The 23,076-nt window shown below is 44.6% G+C and overlaps 1 protein-coding gene and 1 long non-coding RNA gene across 2 annotated transcripts in view; one reads left to right on the top strand and one right to left on the bottom strand.

Annotated features, from left to right (window-relative positions):
• Slc9a9 (solute carrier family 9 member A9) overlaps positions 1-23,076 on the bottom strand; it is a 551,770-nt gene that overhangs the window by 60,746 nt on the left and 467,948 nt on the right. The gene's annotated exons all lie outside the window — the stretch shown is intronic.
• LOC146894635 (uncharacterized) lies at positions 15,206-21,830 on the top strand. The gene is made up of 3 exons (XR_015001838.2): positions 15,206-15,346; positions 17,862-17,913; positions 20,905-21,830. It is a non-coding gene; the product is annotated as an uncharacterized LOC146894635 (long non-coding RNA).

Below are 23,076 nucleotides of genomic sequence, written 5' to 3'. Positions count from 1 at the left end.
GGACAGGAGGATGAACTTAGGACAGTGTTCATAAAAAGCTGGGCAGTGGTGTGCCCACAGGGCATCTAAACTATAGTTTAGGAGCCCTGGGAACATCTTGATAACTAACCTTCATCTAAACAAAAGCCGTAGAGTGTATGCATGTCTTCTTGAGAGCATCTCTTTATCCAAAAATGTATTATCAACGGCCAATGTTTTAGGGCATGCTTGCTGCATTTTCCTGCGTGTCAAACACCTGTTATATCCTGAACATTATAAAACATCCTCCTCCCATCCCGCCAGTGACATATCCCATTGTCTTGTTTCCACATGCTTAACTATGTGATAGTGAATGTCAATAGTAAAATAACGGTCCTGTTGCATGTCTCAAATATGACTTTCAATTAAGAACATTAATCCAATGTACCGTCATTTGAACAGCAACTAAAATGGGATTATATGCATTTTAAACTTTTGGATGCCCACAGAACATGAGAAGTACTTCATAAAGCTTGTATTAATGCATATTTCATTATAATGTAATTTTCTATTAGATATTCCACTTATGCATGGAGCTGAAATAGTTTCCATTCTGCAGTGATGCTTACTTAAATGAATAAATCACCAGGAATCAAAAAAAAAGTTTAACTCTTTTTGCGTACCAGTGTTGTGCTTATACACAGTTCTTTGGGCCAGATTTCCCTCTGTGTTTCATGAAGTCCAATACTGGCGGTTCAAGTGGGTGGAGTGAGAACTCGTGGCTGCAGGCTTTCTCCTGCATACATTAACTAATTTGGGATGAATGAGTAAATTTCCTCTACATGCCTAGGGCATGGCTGGTTTTGAAGGCGCCCTGAGACTGATCTGCTCAGGAGAGAGGGGCTGTTGGTCGCCTTGACACAGCCAGAGGAGCATGCGCACTTGACGCATGGAGAGACCCGGGTGCTAAACGTTTGGTGCTGAACAACAGATCTGCCCTCAGAGCGTCCTGCGCGATATCGCTAATAGACGTTTTATGATTTTTATAGCTTCCGAGTTATTTTTGCGTCAGTACTAGCATTCAATTATTTCCTGTTGAATAAGAAACAACACAGACCTAAAGATGGAAAGGAAAGGCTGCTGTGGGGAGAGGTCTCTCCAGATGGAAGCTTTTTTGGCAGATTGTGCTTTATGACTCAGAATGATCCCAGATTATTGCAGCAGATGGGTGGCAGCGGGGCCCACAGACGCTCGTCACTCGTCACTCCGCAGGCTCCCCCTGAACTCCTACTATGTGTCAGTACTCACTGGGAAACAGGATGAGTGAGCATACCTACCTAAGGACTCGACCCCACTCCCTCCCTCCCTCCCTCCCTCCCTCCCTCATTCCCTCCCTCTCTCCCATCCTCCATCCCTTCCTCCCTCACTCCTTCCTTCCCTCCCTCCCTCACTCATTTACTCCCTCCCTCCCTCACTCACTCATTTACTCCCTCCCTCCCTCCCTCCCTTATTCCCTTCCTTCCTCCCTCCCATCCTTTATCCCTCCCTCCCTCACTCATTCCCTCCCTCTCTCCCTCATTCCCTCCCTCCCTCCCCCTCTCTCTCTCCCTCATTCCCTCCCTCCCTCCCTCCTTCACTATCAGTGATGTTCAGCATATTAGGGGGGCTGCACACATGTAAACATAGAGTACGTTACTACACAGCACAACAGAATCAATTAGAAAGACTAATTACATTCAGGGCAGTCAGAAATCTTTGGGGAAAGGTGACATTCAGTTTGAATACTGGAATAGGAGCCAGGGGTTATTGGGAGGAAGAAAGGGCAGGGCCACTCTAGCAAGGAGCTGGGGGAGTTGGTGAAGGCATGCTATTCCGGCTTTCTGCCTGGAAGGCACAATAAGAAACTGAGGGTGGCTGGAGCTTCTGGCTGAGAGACAAGTAACCTGTGCAAGATCGTTGGCTGTGTTTGTGTGCTGGTTTCACCCCATATGCCAGGAGGGGCAGACTCAGAGTTCTTTACCCTCTGTTCTTAATGGTGGCCTTTCCTGCCAGGCCCAGGCTCACTCTAGAATCTTGCACACTAGGCTTTGAGAAGCCACAACCAACTTAGTGGAAACAGCACACTGGGAAGTCTACTTAACGTGTCTGCTACAGGCAAAGACCTCTAAGATTTTCAACAGGCCAGCGTCAAGGGCAGATCTGGTAGCTGGGAGAATTCTGGAAGCAGTGTCATAGAGAAGAAACTGAGTGGGGAGAATCAAGAATCAGGAAAATTAGAAGGGAGCTGCTGGCTTGAGCCACTGGGTCTCAGCTTGGATGCATAGTAAACCTCTTGGGTTAACTCATCCGGATTTAATCCAAATAAAACTCAAACCAGGTGGTTCTGTGCACTCAAGCATTGCAATCTATTTTTGTGGGTCTCTTTTCATGAAAACATTCATTTATGTAGATACTTAATGGAAATTTTACCTCCTTCAACATAGACTCAAAGATGAGGAAGAAAGACTTGAAAAGATGAGTAAGGATTTGCCAATATTGGCGGCAGGGGGGATACTGGAAACGAATGCTTTGGTGCGTCTCTAACTATGTGCCTACCGACTTACACATAGGTATATGATTTCATTTACTTTTTCACATTTATCCCTGTTTATTCCCAGTAAACAGGTGAAGTAGCCAAGGCTTGGAGACCTGGAGACATTGAGTTAACTTACTCAAGACCATAGAGCAACTGACGGTAGTTACAACTGTCAATTAACTGCCATATTTTGGGGAGGGCTGATGGGTTATATGAGCATTTCTTTAGGGTTAGAGCCGATCATTGTTGCTCATCTAGTGCTGTCATGATGTTTCCCAACTGCCTCAAATTCGATGTGCACACTACACTGTGGTCCTGAGGGACATGTGTTCTCGACTGTGATTCCTGTCCAATGTATATAAAAAAAGTAACCTCAAATCAAAGACAACGCTACTTTGTCTTTCACAGATGTCGATAAAATTTGATTTGTTTTGTCAGATGTCACTTATCAACTAAATAACGACTGCCTAATTATCAGAACTGATAAGGAGGGCATTGTTGGTAGCTAGAATATTCCCTGTGCATGCTGGGTTCTTACTCTTTTGAAAATGTCTGGAGTCTCTACACAAATAGCCACCACCCAAGATGTGCATCTAATTGGTAATCTGGATCCCATGTATAAGGCCACAGGCTGCTTCCTCACCTGAGCCCACAGCTAGCCAGCTGCACGGCAGGCTAGTGATAAAGGATGCTGGAGTGTGGCACGCTGCAGAGCTCTGAATCTGCCACCTTCAGGCATCAAATCATCAGTCCCTAACAATGGACTCGAGCAAGGGGCCTTTAACGTTACTTGTTAGCGTGTGGTCTCCTGACAAAACTCCATGCGTTTCCTTAGCTTCTGCTTCTAAAATTATCATGGGGAAGAGAAGCCAACCCTTCCAGCTGGGCTCTTTCCAAGATTCCACAGTGGGGAGAGAGGGAGAGGACCGTAGCAGATGTTATAGGAAGAAAAGAAAGCCAAGGAGACGCAGCATTTCCCTCCCATCTCCTCTCGCTGATTCAACATTGAAAAAAAATCATTTGTTATAGTTGCTATGAGACACACTGCCCTGGACAGGGGAAATCTCTGGGTAAAGGATTTATTTATGTATGTCAATCAGTTGAATTTATTAATTTAATCATTTGGAAATTCTATCTTGATCCTGTCCACGTCCTTAACAACTGACATGAACAAAGCTGTCACGACCGCAGACATGACTCTCAGGTGAGGTCCAGGTTCATAGCCGTCCAGGACGGATCATTTACCATCACCAGCAGGCAGCTGGTATAAAGATGCAATGGCTGAATTAATAATCTTGGTTACCACGTGTCAGGAAACAGCACTCGTAAATGTTGCAGAAAGTTAAGACGCTGAAATGTAATAGAACGGGACAGTAAGAACCAAGGCAACCCAGGCGCAATCCACACTGAGAACTGGTTTCTCCCTGAGCCAGTGTGGACTCTCTGGTCTGACAGATTTTGGCTCATGATCCAGTTTGCTCCTCGGCTTTCTTTGTGATATCAACCCTCAGTGTTCTCTTCTACAAAGTGGGCTGAACTGTGATCATGTTTGTGTGGATTAAAGCATCCCTTTGTGTGACGGTCATAGATAAAGGACATGGTAACCATGGCTCTGTCAGGAAGAGACCCAAGCCATTTTCTTTAGAAGTTAAAACCTCTGCAGGTCATGACAGCACTGTAACTCACACACTGATTCACAAAGGCATCCTTAGATTTATATAATTATATATTATATAAAAAGATTTGCTAGGCTGGGGCGAAGAGCACAAGAGGCTATCCATTCTAGAAATCTTCATAAGCATCCTCATGTGTAAAATCAAAGAAGTTTTTAGAATTAAGACAAACTTGCTCGCTTGTGCTGCTGATATTCAACAATGGAAGGCCTAGCCAAGTCAATTCAGTAAGAAAAAAGAAATAAACGTGATTCATCTGGAAAAGAAGCAGTAAAACGATCAGTTTTTACATGCTGAAAATTGTAAATAAAAATCCCATGAAAGACTGTTAGACTAACCATTAAATCAGAAATTGCAGCATACAAACCTACACAAAGGAATCAGTTGATTTTCCATATATCAACAGTTAGATAAGACAGAAAGGAAGTTAAGAACTCAATCCCATCAATGAAAGGATCAAAACAAATAAAGGCCCAAGTGAAAAACACAGGAAAGAACCAAGAGCAGAATGAAAGCAGACACAAGTAACTGGAAGACATCTTGTTACCATGTGTCAGAAGAAAATATTGTGGAAACGAATAAATAAATGTAAAAGGTAAAATATAAATAACAAAAGCAGACTGGGGAGATGGTTTAGAAGTGTGAGGACCAGGGCTCCAGACTTGGTGGCTGTGTAGAAGCCCAGCAGATGAGGTGGCCCCCTGTAATCCTAGCTTGATTTAAAAAAAAAATGTGATTTAAAAAAAAAAAAAAGTGCCGCTTGATTTAAGTGAGAGGTTCTGTTCACATAAGAGCAGTCAAAGTAGACACGTGACATGAACCTCTTAGTGTGCCACACTCCTTATTTATGTATGTATGTATGTATGTATGTATGTATGTATTCTGTGCATGCCATCCTCCCGTGTGGAGGCCAGAGGAGAGCTTTTGGGAGCTGGCTCTCTCCTTCCTCCACGTGAACCTTGGGATGGAACTCGGGTCATCAGACTTGGCAGCAGGAATCTTTCCCCCACTGAGCCACATGACCAGCCGACTGCTCAGATGTCCACACTACAAAGTGATCTATCAAGTTCAGTAGTGTTCTCAATAAAATTTCAAGGGCACTCTTTAAAAAACAAAACAAAATAAAAAATTCTATTATTTATAAACAATCAGAAGGACTCTCAACTAATCAAAACATGGACAATAAAGACAAAAGTTGAAGGCTTTATACTTCCTAATTTCAAAACATATTACAGAGCTACAGTGATAAAAACTGTATGGGACTGTCATAAAGACAGAAATAAAAATCGAGAGAATAAAAAAAGAAGTATATATGTAATATTATATATAATCTTATTATAATTTATGATGTTATATATAATCTTGTGTATATGGTCAGATTATTTTCCAAGAAGTGCCAGAAACATATAATAGGGTATGGACAGTTTCTCCAACAAATGACTCTGAAAAACTGAGAATCTATGTAAAACAGTGAAGCTGCAACCTTACTTTATATTATAAAGAAAATCAAACTGAAAATGGGTGAGGGCCCAAAAGAATAAAACTCATAGAAGAAAACAAGGAGGAAAGGCTTTGAGACATTGGGCTTAGAAATCATATTTTGCTATGACATCAAGAATAATAAAAGGGAAAATAGACCAACTATGGGATATCAAATCATAAAACTTCACAGGACATGAAACACAAAATGGAAAAATGACCTAAAGGATGGGAGAAAATACGTGTAAGCCATCGATAAGCACGAATATTTGGGGCATATAAAGACCTCTCACAGACAGACACAGAAAAAACAATCCAGCTGAAACAATGGACAAAGGCTTGGTGAGACACTAGGCCACGGGAGCTATGTGAGAGGCCACGAGCTCAGGAAAAGGTGTTCAGTGCCCTGCTGCTCAGAGAACAGTGGGTTGAAGCCACAGGGAGCAACCTGATCACAGCCAGAAGGAAATGTGCTTTAAGAAACCCTCCTCTTTCGGTTCATTCACCTCAGTGGTTCTCAGCCTTCCTAAGGCTGCCACCCTTTAATACAGTTCCTCATGCTGTGGTGACCCCAACATAAAATTACTTTTATTGTTACTTCATAACTCTAATTTTGTGACTGCTGTGAACTGTAATATGTAAATATCTGGTCTTCAGGGTATCTGATATGTGACCCCTGTGAAAGAACTTTTCACCCCCAAAAGGCTCAAGGCCCATAGGTTGAGAAGTACTGATTTACCTCATCTGGTCTTTCACAAAGCCCCTAGATCAGGTTGGCTCTGCCTGAAGGTGTCAAGGCGCCCCCTTTCTAGGGTCAGGATTTTCCCTGGGTTTTCTGGTAGATTTTATAGCAGAATCCCCCTGGCACAGGTTAAACACGACAGACCTCTTGGCTCTACCTCCAGACAGCCTGAACCCCAACGTTTATTTGTAAGAAGAGCTGAACTCTAAACATAACCCAGGCATAACTCTAAACATGAACCCAGGCATAACTTTGCCTTCCTCCTTTGGAAGCACTGAGAGAGCGTTCTGTGGCCTCGAGAACGAATCTTGGAAGCTGCAGAACGGAAGGCCACCACAGCCTACGGTGGCCTTGGCCTCTCTCATATCATTTTCTTTCCCTACCTAAGCTTTCTCTGTCAGCACAGGAGCAGCTTTGAAAGTCAGAGTCACCGTGCAACCGGTCGTGACCCACTAGTGCAAAATCCCACATTTCTATGTGGCCTGTCTTCGAGGGTAAATGAAGAAGAGAGGGGTCCTTGAACACCATATAAGTGACTTTGTTTTGTAAACACGAGAGTAATATGTAATAAACCAAAACTCCTCTTAAACAAAATTAATTTTGTGTGTGTGTTTAGTCTTCATACTTCTTTACCCCACTGGACCACCAGGTTCCTTATCTGGAGACCCGGAGAGTTTCCAGAAAGAAGAAAGCATTCATGTTGGTTGCAATGCCAGTGTTACAGATGTCACCTGGCTGGGTCTAAGTCCATTTTCAGACCCTTTGTTGTAAGAAAAGCTAGATTCTTCTTTCTGTAATGTTTTCATTTGCAAAAAGCTTGTGACACACAGAGAAAGTCATTGATAACAGTTTGTGCCCAATTTGGTCTTTATGCTATGCTGTGTCAGACTAATACACAGACAGGGTAGTGCTATATCTAAAAACACCTTTGCGAATCCCAGAGATAGATGAGGGAGAGAGAGAGAGAGAGAGAGAGAGAGAAGAGTGGGCAGGAGACCGAGGAAGAGGAGTAAACAAGATGGTTGCTACTCAGTTCAGTTTAATCAGATATCTGATTAACTCCTAAACCTAAATCAGATGCACATATCTTGGGACACATATACACACATCTTAAAATAACTACTTTAAAATAATGACATGTCTGGCTGAACCCCACGGCCTCAAGAGGTTTAGACTCACAACAGCTACTGGACAGAGAAAAAGAATCAGAATGGATGGATAATTTTTATGCTAAAAGCTACCCAGAGTAGGCTGAGGATCACGAGTGAAATACGGGTCGCCTTGTGAGCCACATAGCACCACTGTGGAGGCACATGGCTCCCAGTTTAAGTAACTGAAACCAGAGATTTGAAAACACAGCTTGCTCAAGTCCCTCCGGTGTTAAGTGAAAGAGCCGGGGTTCAGATCCTGTTTTTAAGGTTCACGTTCTGTGAGGGCACACAGCTGTACACTCTACAGCCTGGAAGAAAAGCTCACAGACTGAGCCTGCCTCGACTTCTGCTCTCTTTCGAGCTTTGCTGGCGAATTATAGACAAGAAGGAGTTGAGAAATCTGGGATCCTTCAGGTGCCATATTTAAATCTCACTGATGCCTCCCCGACAGAGCACCCTGTCAGCTGACTGCCCGAGGCATGGTATTTTGGTTTGCTTATGCTACTATCCATGGTTTTTCCTCTCAGTCAGTGTCAGCAATTACTTGTGAGTCTCCTAGAATTCCACCTTGCCCTGTCTCACAATCTCCTCATTAGCACGCACTCCTGATGTGGATGGTTCTCGGAGAGGGCCCCTTCGGCCTCCTCCTCTGCTAGCATGCCTTGTCTGGCATCCTTTTCTTGGGTAATTAATTGCAATTTGCAGAGTTTCCTGTGAAGCGAGGTTGAAGGGAAGGAAGGCTGCTTCCAGCTTGCTCACTCACCTGTGGTAGCTCGGGGCTGGGGCTGGGGCTGGGGGTTTCTCTACTTGAGTTGCAGGCTGCTCATTTCTCACTTGGTGGATGGTAATCCTTTCCTTTTTTTTTGTCTTTTTCTGTCTCTCTATACCTCTCCCCCTTCCCGGCGTGCACCCCCACCTCTGCTTCTGCACTGACACCTACTTTGCTTCTTAATGTGAATAAATTGCTCTCCAGATCCTTCTTTAGTGTTCTTGAGGCCTTCCATCACACCACATTGCCACATCATTTAAAGATGTGCTGGCCTGGTGAACAATGGTTAGTGAGAGCAGACTCCTGGGCTGTTCTCTGGAGTTCCCAATGATCGCAGATAGGGTGATAGTTTTCTTCCCTGCTATAAAGCTGTGCCTGGCTGCGTTCACTTCTGGTCCCTGGCTTCCTGTTAACAACTGTTGCTCAATTCACTGTTTTCTTCTAATTATTAATAGCACTCCGAAGTGACAAATGCTGGAAAGGGATGGTGCTGTCTAAATGGCGGGGCGGCGTTATCCACAGTCATAGCTTCCAAAGGGTGTTAACAGATTTGCTTAAAAAGCGAAGACTGTTACAAAGTTGAAATCTCAAAAGCACTGAGGATACAAAATGCAAACTTGTTTAAACTGAATCAGAATAAGTGCCTTGGAAATCCACGCTGGAAGTCCCCAGGACTGTTGGGTCCTGCTTAGTCTCCTGTGCATCTGTCCTTGTGAGTTGCCAGTAGCTAACAAGGCTATAATTTCATGCTTGACCAGCTTAATACAGCCTTAGGCTCCAGATTCTGTTCACAACCAGGCCAAGCCACAGAAGTTAAGTGCCAAGCAAATAAATCAGGAAAAGAAGCACTAGCAGTCAAAAGACAATGCCCATTGCCAACCTGAAACACAGCGAGTCTTCCCTTGGAATACCCCAGAGTTTCTGCTATCATTGAACTGAAGGACTCTTTTCATTCCCTGCAGATTAAACATCAAGTAGGTATTTCTGGAGTGCCTGTCATGGCTGAGCACAGTGGGCCTGGGGGCTGGAACTCGGAGGAAACAGGCACTAATGGATACTGGCAATTTCTCAATAGAGAACCAGATGGTACACTCTTCAGCCACTCTGTATCCAGGGGACTCTTGGAGAGACTCATGGAGGTACCAGTTGGGTCTTTGGTGGGCTTCCCACACCTTCTTTGGGATTCCTGCCGTCAGTGAGGCATCGACTCCCTACTCTTTCTTGGATGTCACTCACATTAATTATTCACCGTACTATATTTGCCAGTTCGTATTTCACAACTGACTCCAGAAAGGCCTTCTACTCTGGTCTATCTGATTCTCCGGAGGCCTTGAAACCACGACCAGCACCCTTTCCTTTGCACTAAGGTGAGAGCACACATGCGTTGGTGTGAGCAATGCAACGGAGAGAAACTGCACATGCATCGCGAGGTACCAGGCGCCGTCAGGAATGGTTTTCCTCATTTAGCCGTATTTTCCACAGTGAGAATTGTCTGAACCTAAGTGCTTTTGCTGGTAACCGAATCATAATTAAAGCTGAAAAGGACCCTTAATTCTAAGAAAATTCTTGATGAAATCCTTAACAAAATTCTGAGGACTGTCTCTCTCATTATCCCTAAGACTGAATAGTCTGTCCAAATACCTTTTGGCACTTCCAGTAAATATAATAAATTCTTTTCTCTGAGAGTGTCTCGGGGCAGCATTAATTTAGCATGATTGGGAGGCAATTTCCTTTAATTAGGATCCTTCCCACTGTTCTTTGGAGCCTCTGGTAGCAGGCTCTTTGGAGCAGCGGGTTTAACTCCTGTGAACCTTGGTCTTGGGCATGCACACCTGAGATGGAATCCATTTGGGAGCCTCTGATGCCTGCAGTTGCAGCCTTCAAGAGGATTTTAGAATAATCAACTCAGTAGGGTGAGCTGTAAAGGAGGGCAGAAGACTCACGCCAGGCCATGACGAAATAACATACATTTCCACGGGAGAAAGCAAGGCACTGGAATGATTACAATTTCCTTCCTGTCTATGAGTTTAGTTTTAGATACACACTTCAGAAGGTGGCATGATGCTTGCCTTAGAACCGGATAGGGAGAGCTGTGCAGAACGGTCACAAAGATGTGGAGAGGGTCAACACTAGACACAATGCTGGGGGTTAAACTCAAAGGATTTCTGAACCTCGCTTGAACACACTGAAATTTTATTCGTTCACCAAAATGGCCCTGGCAGGTGAGTGCAGAAGATGATGCTCTGGAGGGACTGAGATCCTTTGCAATTGTGATTTATTAGAAGAATTAATGTTGTAGGCTGTAAATTACCTTGTTTTTCTTCCAGCATTTACCCACATGGGCAGGAACACAGTAGAGCCTGAATACCTAATTTATGGGTTTCCTCTCAACACAAATAATGCAAACTTTTGAACATAAAGTAAAGCACAATCCCTTAAAGGAAGCCCATTTAACTGAAGGGCCCTAAAAGCTGAGCTGCATTGCATCCTGGGAAATCTACCTCTGGAGGAAAGGCTGTATTATGGGACCACCATGCTGTGGGTGGATCCAGTTCTCCATGCACCTAGGAGACAGGTAAAGACAAAGGAGGAAGCAGCAGCTCTATGGCTCACCCTTAATACTTCTTAACCATCCACTGAGCATGTCAGAAGGTGCTGGCTGGATCCCTTTGGAGGACATATCAGTGGAACAAACACTTAGAATGCTGATCTTATGGGCCAGCAAGGTTCTGGTTTCTGGGCTAGAAGCTTACATAGTGCACTGCTGACCCCGTCCAGGCTATTATTTGACTGCCTTAGATATCAAACACCACACTCAGTGCCACCACCCTTGGGGCAACAAGATCAGCATCCACAACTAAACCTCCAGAGACAAACAGTTGCCCAGAACCAGTGTTCGCAAGATCAACTAAAACAAGTTATCAAAACCAGGCAATGTTTAAAAAAACATCAAATATCACCTTATTTCAAAAGACGAAAATGAGCTGCAAAAATTCCTACTGAGAGATCTATTTTTAATCACTCAGGCTAGGTAGAGCATGCCTGGCATGGCCGAGGCATGTACGGTAGGCCATACATGTATGTGCAAATATACATGTAAACATCTGTCTATTCTTGAAAGAATTACTCCCTCTTCCTGTCTCACCTGTCTGTGGGCAAACTGTCAAAGCAATCCATAGCTGTCAGGTAATATGTTTCTCAAATGCTAGTAATATAAAAATTACTGTAATAATACAAGTGATGTCGCAGCTGTCTGGGCACCGGCACTTTTGGAGCTCAAATCTGCAACTATCCTATTTTCTAATCTTTATTCTTTTATTCACCAAAATGACCGACATGGGCAGTTCAGACACCCAGCAGAGGAGGTAAAGGTTTTTTAACCTTAATAGATCATTGCACTGTGTAGTGTATTCCATAGACTCAACACGATGAGAAGTTATAGATATTTTTTTCCTGCTTCACCCCTCTCTATTGTCCAGGAGACTAATTGTGTGTGGTCACATGAACATGCGTGTGACAGGAAATGTTAAATTCTTTTTGAGTCTTTTCCTTTGGGGACTGGCAGGAGTGGCAGGGGGCATTCTCTTAAAAATCCTTTTCCGAAGAAAAGTGTGGGAACAAAGGGCGAGACTAAGTCAATTCTCAGAATAAGATGTTCTACCAAGATGTAAAGGGTGGTGTGTGGTGGGGGGGCAAAAGTAATTTTCAACAGCCATGAGTGGGAGTCAATCAAATCAATGACACGGCTTCATGATGTGGTGTTGGCTGCAGTAGGGAAATACAGAGAAAAAACCTGCAGGAGTCCCTTTGTGATGAATGAGGCATTCTGCTACAACCTGGGGTGTTCAGGTGGTCTGTCTGCCCCTGATTCCGCAGTTACCTAGGAAGGGAAGCACTTTTTGTTTCCTTGCCGAACACTAAAACTGAGAGAGGTTTGTCTTCACCTGAGGGCTCTGCCCATGCTATGGTTCTACGACCCAGGGACTCTTGTCTGTGAGCGGAGATCTGAGCACTCCTCTAACTACCCAAGCACTAGTCCAGATGAATTTACAGGCCGGTGAGTGATCAACGGCCGGCTCGGCTTGGACGTTATGGCTGAAAGAATGGCTTAGCCATCAAGCCCACATAACTCCCGGAATAATTAGCATTCCAGCCTTTGTGCTGGACACTCTTTAGATGAATGCTTACTTTCAGAAATGACAGCAGGGAGAGGAATCATGTAAATTGACTTCCTTCAATGGACAGACCCATTCACACTTCACACTGGGATAATTTACGCTAGTTTTCTCTGACGTCATCTGTCGCTCAGGTCACAATTAGTCATGGTCTGTTTTAACCGAGGGGTGCTCTGTGTATTGGCAGAGGAAGGCATATTATTTGGGAAACGTGCCTATGAATGCTGCGCTTTCAATATGGGTACAAGAGATTATTTGCAAAAACACAACATTTACTTCCCGAACACCTGAAACTCTTCATTCTCCTGAGGCTTTGTGGGGGAAGAGGTTTTCTTTGCTAGTGTACAAACAAACAGACATGACTAAAGGACACGAGGACAAAGTATTTATGCTAGCTGTGTAGTGCTCTTTGCTAAAGGAAAAGATGGCATCTTAAAATACATTAGGCGATGTCTCTTTTATAGGCCACACTGTGGAGCTTTTGATAAACCCAATGTGAATATGCTCATTTACAAGATTCAATGATCAAAATATTAATTTTAAGATTCATTTACAATGTCACCAAATATAAGGGATATAAATATCTATGATGGGGAGACGGTAATCCTTCAACGTTTTGACATTCTTGAGGCAGGTTGGAGTTCTTTGTGCGTTTCTGTGTAATTTAGTGACTCTGACCTGTAGGAGGTAACAAAAAACGGTGCCCACAACCAACATTCTCTCTGAACAACAAGAGTAACAACAAAAACAAAGCAAAGTGTTTCCTGGCATCTGATTATTTTCTTCTGCAAAACACACCTGGTCTTGAACAGAATTTTATACTGATATAATTCCCCACTCTTAATTCTTTCTTGTCTTGGTGCACTGTGCAGGGGCGGGGGTGGGGGGGATTGCACTGTTCTTTAAAAGAAAGCCAACCAGGCAGTAATGATGTCAGCATTCTGAAGTGTTTATCCTGAAGGCAACAGCAAGGGTAAATGACAATTTGTGTCACAGTTGGATGAGAGAAAGTATCCAGAAAATTCTCCGACATCTGTTTCAGTATCAGGATGGAGGGAAGAATGGTTGGGAATCAGGCTTGGAGGAGGACTCCCCAGCTCCACTGTGGAAATGATGGGTGCACCTGTGGGGCACACAGATGCAATCCCAATCCCAAGTGAGGGCAGCCAGGACTTAGAGCTTGGTGGGGAAATACATGTAGGCTCCATGTTGGTTTCCACGTTGTTTTAATCCCAGAATAGAAAGGAAAAGACAGAGACTTTAGTAATAGGAAAAGAAGATCCTAACAGCACCATAGTTAATGATGGCATCTAATGGACAAAAAAAAAAAAGTTAAGTCGGGTCAGTGAGATGATTCAGTGGATGATAACCTGGGTTCAATTTAAGGACCCAGTGTCCAATGGTGGGAGGAAAGAGTAGACGCTCGTAAGTTGTTCTCTGACTTCCATATGTGCCATAGGGTACACATGCTTCAGAACACACACATACGCACATGCACGCACACGTGCACACACACACACACACACACACACACACACACACACACACACACACACAGAGTAATTTAAAAAAGAAATATTTTTTAAAAAGGAAGATGAGCCTGAAAATGCCTGCCCAGAAGAGAGGTGGAGCTAAGGAGGGCATGACTAAGAGCACGTCAATAATAAGGCAGTGCCCAAAGATCATCCGTGTCAGCTGCTGCTGCAAGACAGGTCAGAACAGCGCTGACAATACCTAGTGTTTGCTACTGGGGTGGCCCTGGGGACTGACAGGCTGCACTGGGAAAGAGGGGGAGCCAGGCAGCAGCTTGAATAGCTAGGAAAAATAGTTCGCAAGATCAGTGTTCTGAGGACTGGAAGGGATGGTGACGTGTGAGGGACTGTGAAGTCACTGGAGGATTTTATTCATGTCACTATTATTAAGTGGCCAGGAATTATGCATTTAAAAAATCATTTCAAAGAATGTAGCTGGGAGGTTGACTACACCAGAAATGAGAAATCCTAGGAATCGACTGTTTTTGATGTTTGACAGGTTGATGGGAACAGTTCCCACCCAATGTGTCTTCCGCATTCTTTGTGAGGAAGGAAGTGAGATCAATTGTTCAGAGTGAGAAGTCAGAGGGCTGGAGATTTGGGGAAAGTAGGGTAGACTATGAAGTCACTGAAGACAAAACAATGGGAGATGTACGGTAGGGGTGCTGGGCGGCATAGACTGGTTGGAGCTGATGATCAAACATTTAGACAGCAGGCGGAAATCAGTCTTTAAGGTATGAAGCTCTGTAACGCAACCACTCAGATTGAGTTAAGGGCATTACCTCAACTGAGCTGTGCTTGCTTTAGACGCAAAGGGCGGGAGCTTTTACTGCTTGGCACAGAGAACATAGCAGAGTCTGGAGCGTTTGTGGGGCTGTTGTGAAAATGGCCACACATGGCTCTCACCTGGACAGAGAGGCACCCGAAGAAAGGGTGTGAACCAGAGTCTCTGTCAGCTTGAAGAGGAACTGCATTTACTGGTATGCCACCTTTAACACAGCTGTCTCCCAGAAGTAGGAAAAGCATGTGTTCCTCTGAAAGCTGTAATTTTTTTTTAAAGGCTCTGAATGTAAAGAATTTCCTTTTGATTAAAATAAAGGAGAAAGAGAACTGGGTCTAATTTTTAACAGTTCTTTCTCCCCATCAGGTTTGTTGGAGGCCCAACTACACAAAAACAAACTTCAGACGAGTCCATGCTAAGACATGTTCATATGTGAATGTGATTTCTGACATGCCAGACACAACTCTCTCAGAATAAGAGAAAGACCACCTCTCCTCTTCATTTGGCTAAGGTAAAAGACGATCCTTGTATGCCAAGCATTGCCGTCTAGGTGAGGAGAAAGTAGAGGAAAAGGATGAATATCAAAATCTTCCTCAAGTAGGAACCGCACCTCATTGTCTGCCATTCTAGGGAAAAGGAAGCCGAGCTAACTGCTTGGGAGAATTAATCCAGGAGGCCGAGAAACAGAAATGTACTCATTCTAGAGTGTCATTCCTTTATCTGTACTAAGTAGCCTTTTGATATTATTTTTATAAAAACTTGTAGATAAGATGAAATGGAAAAGCAATAAAGCATTTGCTATGTAGAAAGCAGATAGGGAAATAGTAATGGTATAATTTACAGTCAGACTTCACAACATTTTTTAGCTGACTCCCCGATTTTCTACACCAAATGATGAGTGATAGCCAGGGTAACCTTCTTTTCCCCAGGAAGGCAAGCAACTAGGAATTCCAGGTAGGGAAATGGACTTTCCTACTCACCAACCAACCCGTGAATAAAAACAAAGAATGGTGGTACACCCCTTCAACCTCAGTCTTCGGGGAGCAGAGAAGTAGGAGGATCTCTGAGTTTGAGGCCAGCCTGGTCTACAGAGTGAGTTCTAGGGCGGCCAGGACTACACAGAGAAACAGAACACAAAACACAAAAGCGAATAAAATAGAAATAATCTAACTGTTCAAAGACCAACCTGGACTGAACCATGGACCTGAGGCAGCGGCTGGAATCTTAGCCCAAGCTGTTGTGTGAGCTGAGACGATGGTGGAGCTAGCTCCTTGCTGCAGGGAACACCAGGCTATTCCCCCTCCTCCCGAGTGTGACCATCCATTTCTATGAGCATGACTTTTTGTGGGTTTCCATGCAGAAGAGGCTCTCTGGCTTCATAAGATGGGAGGGTAGGAAAGGAACCAGAACATTTTTGTTTGCATCAACAAAGGGAACAATTAGAAAGACAAGAAGAGAAGCCAAGATGAAGATGAGTCAAAGGAAGCCAACAACAGGAAGAATGAAAACGAAACAGAAATTCCTCAAAGACAATTCGTCCTAAGGGAATATGGCCATTTTTGGTTGAATCAGAAATCAGATGGAAGCTATGTCTCCGAGGCCCAGTGTTACAAAGCGTAGGACAGGGAAATGGTCCCTCAGTATGGGAGTTCTGGCCCTCAAGTTTAGTTTTAGATTTTCTGAGCCTCAGTTTCCCTACCTCTGCTCTCTGGACACCTTAAGGCCCAGCTACAGACTGTCCCAACAAAATAACTTCATTCCAATTCAGTGTGGTTTGGAAATGCCAAGTATCCCTCACTGAAGATCAACATTTGGAACTGAGACTACTTGCTTTAGTCTTGAAGGACTGAGTATTGCGGGGAGAAGAGAGTGTGGTCTCTTTGGCTACAGGCAGCACAGTCCTGGGGTGGCTGGCTTTCTCCTGCCTCACCACCATCCAATAGCTTCATGTGATCCTGAAAATAAATTGCAATCACCTTTATTCAAGTAAATACAGTGTTCACTGTAGGAAAAACCAGGTGTTTCCAAAATAGACTCAAACGTACATTTAAAGACCATGCAGTTGGACCCCAGAGGTCACCAGCAGCAACGTATGGATCAAGCTTGCAACTCAGGCTCACTGGCCATGTGAGCTTGTACCAGGCCTTCAAGGACCTGTTTCTCTGACAGCTAAAGGGAACTCCCTCTCTGTTCTTTGGCCACAGAAGCCACTTCCCTAACCCAATGCGGTCTGCACGCAAGTTTGTATAAGAACCCTCACACCCCGAGAACCCATGTTTTCACGTGCCCCTCTCCATGGTTTCATAAGGCTTGGCAGTTAGAGCTGGTTTTATAATTTTTTGCTCCTAAAGGGACAGGACTGGCCAGACCAGTCCTGGCAGAGCTTCTGCTTGGGCAGAGCCTATGTGAACCCTTCTATGGAAACATGGAAAGGCTGAAACAATATCAATTAGGGTGAAACAATATCAAATTCATGCCCTTGGGTGATCATCTTTTTTTTGGCACTCTTTGTTGCATGTGCCATGTACAGTTGTGGGACTCTCACCCAGATCATGCAATGTAGAGGCTATTATTATTTTTGTTTTTGTTTTCATTTTTTATTGATTTTTAAATTTTTATTGAGCTCTACATTTTTCTCTGCTCCCCTCCCTGCTTCTCCCCTCCTCCCCTCCCCCAAGGTCCCCATACTCCCAATTTACTCAGGAGATCTTGTCTGTTTTGTAGAGGCTATTATTGTCATCATCCATACGTTATAGGTCAAGGTCCAGAGAGTTCCAGTAGTTGTCCCCACGTCACACAACTTGTAAGTGACAGCGGTGTTAACTGAGCCGTCTGACTCAGGCTGTGCCACCTGGGGCTAATGAGTCTGAACTTGACTTGGTAGGATGTGGCCCGGCCTCGCCTGTTCATGACACGAGTTAGCCTGAGGTGAATTTCGGTGAGGTCTACAGACAGACAGAAGACAAGCTGATGAGACCAAATTAGCGCAAAATACTGAAATAAATGTTCCGTCTCTCTTTGCACAGGGTGCTAAACTGTGGAGCGTTCCCCTGGAAGAGAGCTGCTCGAAGAGAAAAAGTGAGTTCACTCAGAGGTCTAGAGATGCCATCTGTGAGGGAAATGGCTTGCTTATCCCCCAAGAACTGGCTCAGCATGAACTCATCGAATGCCTGGGTGGGAGGGGGTCCACTTCCTAGTTACCTCCCACCACAGTCTGTCCACTATAACTATATCATCCCACTTAGGGTCACCAGGCAGGGCACCTATGGTCACCTGGACCCCTACTTCCTTACCGCCTGACCCTTTATCTCTGTAGATCTGATGCCCTCAATAATGTCACAGCTGATTCTTAGGACTTGAAGCAAGAGTTTCCTAGCCTTTGCCCTTTCCTGTCTATTCCCATTGTAACTACCATAATTAGGGACCTGGTGACGTCTGAGTCAATGCTGCTAGGTCAATCCTCCTAAAAGCAGCCAGGATCACTCCTGTGTCCACACACTACCGGATTCTTCATTGTCTCCCGAATTACAGCCCGACAAATTCCCCCAGCACTCACAATCTTTACAAATTTCCTTTCTCGTGGCTTTTTAGACTCTCTTTTTCTGACAGCCCGTCCTCAATGCATCGGGCAGCGACTTCCACCCCAGCACACCTAGTGTGTGTTTGCCATGCTAGTTCTTGCTCACTCCATTTGGACGGTACAGCTATTCTGCAGGGCAAATGTGACTTATCCAGGGGTTGATTTAAAAACAGCGGCACAGAGGGGCCCAGGAGCCTGAGGTTCCACACCTAAGAAGTCAGACCTCAAACTTCATATCGTCCCCACCACCCCCATCCTATCTGTCAAATACTACCTAAGTCCAGCTCGAAGGCATCAATTCTGCACTTTTCCAAAGCCAAGTGATGAGGCACTCCTCTGGGTTCTCAGGGCACCTTGTCTCGCTGACTACTTAAAACAATCGGGGGAAAGTCCTGAGAATTCCTGCACAAGGGCACGGTAGGGCACAATGCCAACAGACGTCAAGCTTACAGAATGCGGTACACTCCGATGTGTTAAAAAGTTCGGCTAGGAGCCCACTAAACTGACATTGAGACCCACTACTGAGTTCTGAACTGCGGCTTACAAACCGTGAACTGAAATCTTCTAACAGGCCCTCAAATTCTTTGAGGTTTGCAACAGACTAGGCTCACAAGAAAGACACGATTAGCAGGGATTTAAGTGCAGTTCCTCCTGGGAACACAAACAGTTCTGACAAGACTGCGTCAGGAAGGAAAGGCCTTGGCCAGCCAGAGGCATCAGCTCCTTTCGGGAAGGTCAAAGGTGGCCATGTTGCGGTGTGGCATTTTTTTTTTTCTTTTGCGGTGTGGCATTTTCGAGGAGTGAGATTTGTGGGAACCAAAGATGCAGGGAGGAAGATTTCTTGATCAGACGTTTCTGACGACTGAGAGGAAACTTGCATGATCATCATAATCTTGAATATAATGGGAAATCAGCTAGATTTTAAAAATAATAAAAATGTAATAAAATCCTTTGTTTCTATTTGCGTAGAGAGGTTCCGGGCCTTCAGGCCTGTAAACCTGCCACTGAATTTAGTATCTTTTCAACTTTATGAAGCACTTGATGCTTGCAAAGTGGTTGTACAATTACCAATTACCATAACGCTCGTCTTCTGAGCGCTGCAGCTTACAGAGGGCCTGAGGACTTAGAGGGAAGGAGAAACGTTGGTCAAAACCAGTCCAAGAGCTTCTGAGCTTATATTGCTGGAGCTGTTTAAGATGCGGGTTGCTTGTTTTTGGAGACCCCTCCATTTCTCAGCACCTAGCGCCTGTAGCATATGCCAGCTCTCATGATAGACACTAACATGCTACACTTGAAAGTGCCCAGAATGCCTCAGAGTGCCTGCAATCCAAGCCTAGGCCAGAGTGAGGGATGCAAGAAACAGTTTTTGCAGTTGCTGGGGAAAAGCTGGGAGAAGAACGCAATGCTGTCCCAGACCCTTCCAGTACCAGCTGGTTAGTCCACATGAGAACTCCGGGCATGGGCTTGCAGAGCATCCTGTGTTCCGGCTGTGTTTATAGGCAACACGTCAACGAGACCCTGTACACGGCTGGATTTCAAGGAATTTTGAGGAAATAGCTCTAAGGGGTGTCAAAGGCAAGGGTTGCAGGATGTGTCTGCTTCCTTTGGGAGGAGGGTGGCTCCCCTGTGCTTCTTCCCCTGCTTTTGAAAGACGACAGCACCAGGCATTATTGCTGGCAACAGGCTGCCCTAGGAGCTGGGCAAGGCTGGGAGACTGGTGACATTGTAGTTTACCAGTCTGAGAACAAAGCAAGTTTTTCTTTCAAAGTGAATTTTCTTCCACACATTTTCTGTTAGGTTAGCTAAGACCTCTGTTGGAAATCCTGCCATTTCTGACAGCAGATCGCTAGCTAAAGACCAGGTCAGCTGGCTGATGCCTGGGCTTTTAGCTGGAAAGTATTCTGCTTGACTTTTCCCTGAATTCTTACCCTACTGGCTCATCTTCATTAGAGGAAATCTAAGACTCAATCTCTTCAAGAGAGAACATTTTCATATTTTAACACATTTATGTCTTAGAATGCAGACTGAAGACCCAGAAGATCATTCAGAGTAGAATGAGAATTTCACTGCACTAATTTTTATCCAAAGAGGAAATCAGTGGCTGTTTGGGAAGCAACTCTCCAAGGCCATTTTGTTCTCCCTGTCCCATTACTGGACATCTGGCCATTAGCCGTCATCACTATAACAAGGGCACTGGGGGACTCTGCTTAGCATTCATCTCCTGCTCTCAAGAGGAAAAATGGTTTTCTTGCCCGTGATGTGTGTGCCTGACAGCCTGTGCGTGGAGAATGCTCGGGTTTTACTTCCTGACAGTTGTGTGGTTTGTCGAACACCTTGCACTTGCTGGTGATTTTGCTGACCTGTCAGAGTCTCTCACGCCCTCGGCCTCCTGGTAGGATCTGACGGCCACTCAGTGCCTAAGTCCTCTCCACACGGATCCCTGACTCTCCAGATCTGCTTCTCATTGCACGCCTTTTTGACTTCCACAGCTTCTCAATGTTCCAGCTGTCTGTGGTCCCAGAACTCATCCGTTGGAACCTAATCCCCAAGGGGCGACACTGAGAAGTGGAGACTTTTGGAAGAGCGTTCTGTTCTCAAAAACGGGACCTCTGTCCCTATGACCAGGGCCTGATGATTAATTTACTTCTATGGCTTCAGAAGAAGGTTGAAGACGTACTTCGCTCACCCCGAGGGAGAAAAATCCTGGAAGTATTCAGTGTAGGTGTCTGATCAATGACTGTCACGGGGATGAATCAAAAATACTTCCGTTCATTTTTTTAGCCACTAAGACACCAGACAAAATATAAATTAGCAGTAAGAGAGGATTCTTTTCCTCCTCTCCCCTGCCCCATTCTAATACATGGTCTCCCTGGAACTCATAGAGAACAGGCTGGTCTTGAACTCACAGAGCTCTGCTTGCCTCTGCCTCCCAGGTGCATGTGGCACCACACGTGGCTGAGAATTCTTACTGTGACTGTAACTGTGGACCACGTAAATGCTTTCCTCTCTGGAAATACGCTTGCCCCCTGGAGACTGCCTTTCATCCCTTTCTTCTGATTCTCTCTGCCTTGCTGGTTTTCCTTTATCCACATCTGTCACAAGTTTTACCGTCAAGCAATTCTTGTTTAGAATGCTCAGATTCCTGTCTCATCCTTGAGTTCCACGTTAGGAAACTAACTCCTCCATGGAAGAACAGTAATTATCACTCTAGTAAGTCCGTCCTCTGTGAAGCATCAGTGTGCGGTACTGTCCACTCACACTTATGAGGCGGTGTGACATACACTGAGACGGCACCGTCGCCACGTCTACCCTGTGAGGGAAACCTTGATCTGGGGCGCTCTGTGCTGTGTGGTGTCTACAATGGCTTTATATACAGACAGGTGCTAAGTAGCGTCAGTCCTCCGGAGGGACCAGGTTCCTGCTAGGCGGTAATCTGTGCACGCAGCGGCAACCCTCTATGCTGATAGCATGTCTCTGGTAGCTCATGAATTTGTGACTTGGAAATACCCTGGCTGCCACAGTTGAGGAGTGACTAACTGACAATTAAACTTTATAATAGAAGACTCCCCCACCCCCAAGGAGGAAGAAATACTAAAACAAAATGTAATCCTGGCCATACTGAAGCAATGGGCATTCGATTTTAAAAGTCTCTACGTTGTTTTCTTTGAATATCTTTAGATCAAATGATACAACACTAACCCAGAAATCATCAATACGACATCGCCTCGCTAATGGCAAAGCAGCACAGTTTCACCGGGAAGGGGCAATCGGGAGACTTCCTTTATCGAGGGAAGGTACAAGAGGAATAATTATCATCAAAGCCTAGCGTTGCTGCCATTGTGGAATCAAAAAATTGCTGCACTTCTCTATCAAGTCCAAATTGCTCTCCACGGCATAATTTCCAGAACAGTAACTATGGGAGGATGGACCGTAACTTGGGAGAAATTATAAGCAAATTGACTGTGTGTACAGCACAGAGCACATTAAGGGCAGCTCAGCCCCAGTCTGGGCTGTCGACTCGGGGTCAGATGGAAACTGGGGTGGCTCACGGTCCAAAGGAAGCCTTTTCCTTATGGAGATAGAAGTCGTCCTTACATACTAGCATACAGCTGCTAAACTAAACACTATTGCTGGGGTGTAAAAGAAAGGGAGTTGGGCAACTCACAGTGAACAGTGATAATGAACATTAAATGTACCACACGGCACTTCTTTTAGAACTGTAGCTGTAATGCATAGTAAAATTAGCAGGTTATTAAGCATCACTCCAAGTGCCCTGAGTGACTCCCTTTAATAAACAAAACAAACCAATGATTACATAACTAGTCTTGGGTAGGCCACAACAGCAAATTGCAGTTGATGTAAGCTAAGAGGCAAAGAAGTGATTCACAGTAGAGAATCAATGACTGGCCATTAAAGCAGACCTTCTATAGTTGGTAAAAGGCAACAGTGGAACACTTGAGGGTGCCTTTCTTTATTCTAGAAACGCCTTCTTAAAAGGATGCCTGTAAATCAGAAATCACTAAGCAAAACCATATCAGAATACCGGCTCTGAAGAACTTGTCTACGCCATGTATCAGGAGCACAAGATGGCCTTTACAATCATGCTGCAAGTCTAATAATGAATCAGCGAAGGAATGAGGAATGTCCAAGATAGTGCTGTA

Source organism: Myodes glareolus, chromosome 4, assembly GCF_982192425.1.
Source record: "Myodes glareolus chromosome 4, mMyoGla1.1, whole genome shotgun sequence".
Classification (NCBI taxonomy): Eukaryota; Metazoa; Chordata; class Mammalia; order Rodentia; family Cricetidae; genus Myodes; species Myodes glareolus.
The sequence above is the reverse complement of the archived record's forward strand: the minus strand, read 5'-3'. Positions and strand labels throughout refer to the sequence as shown.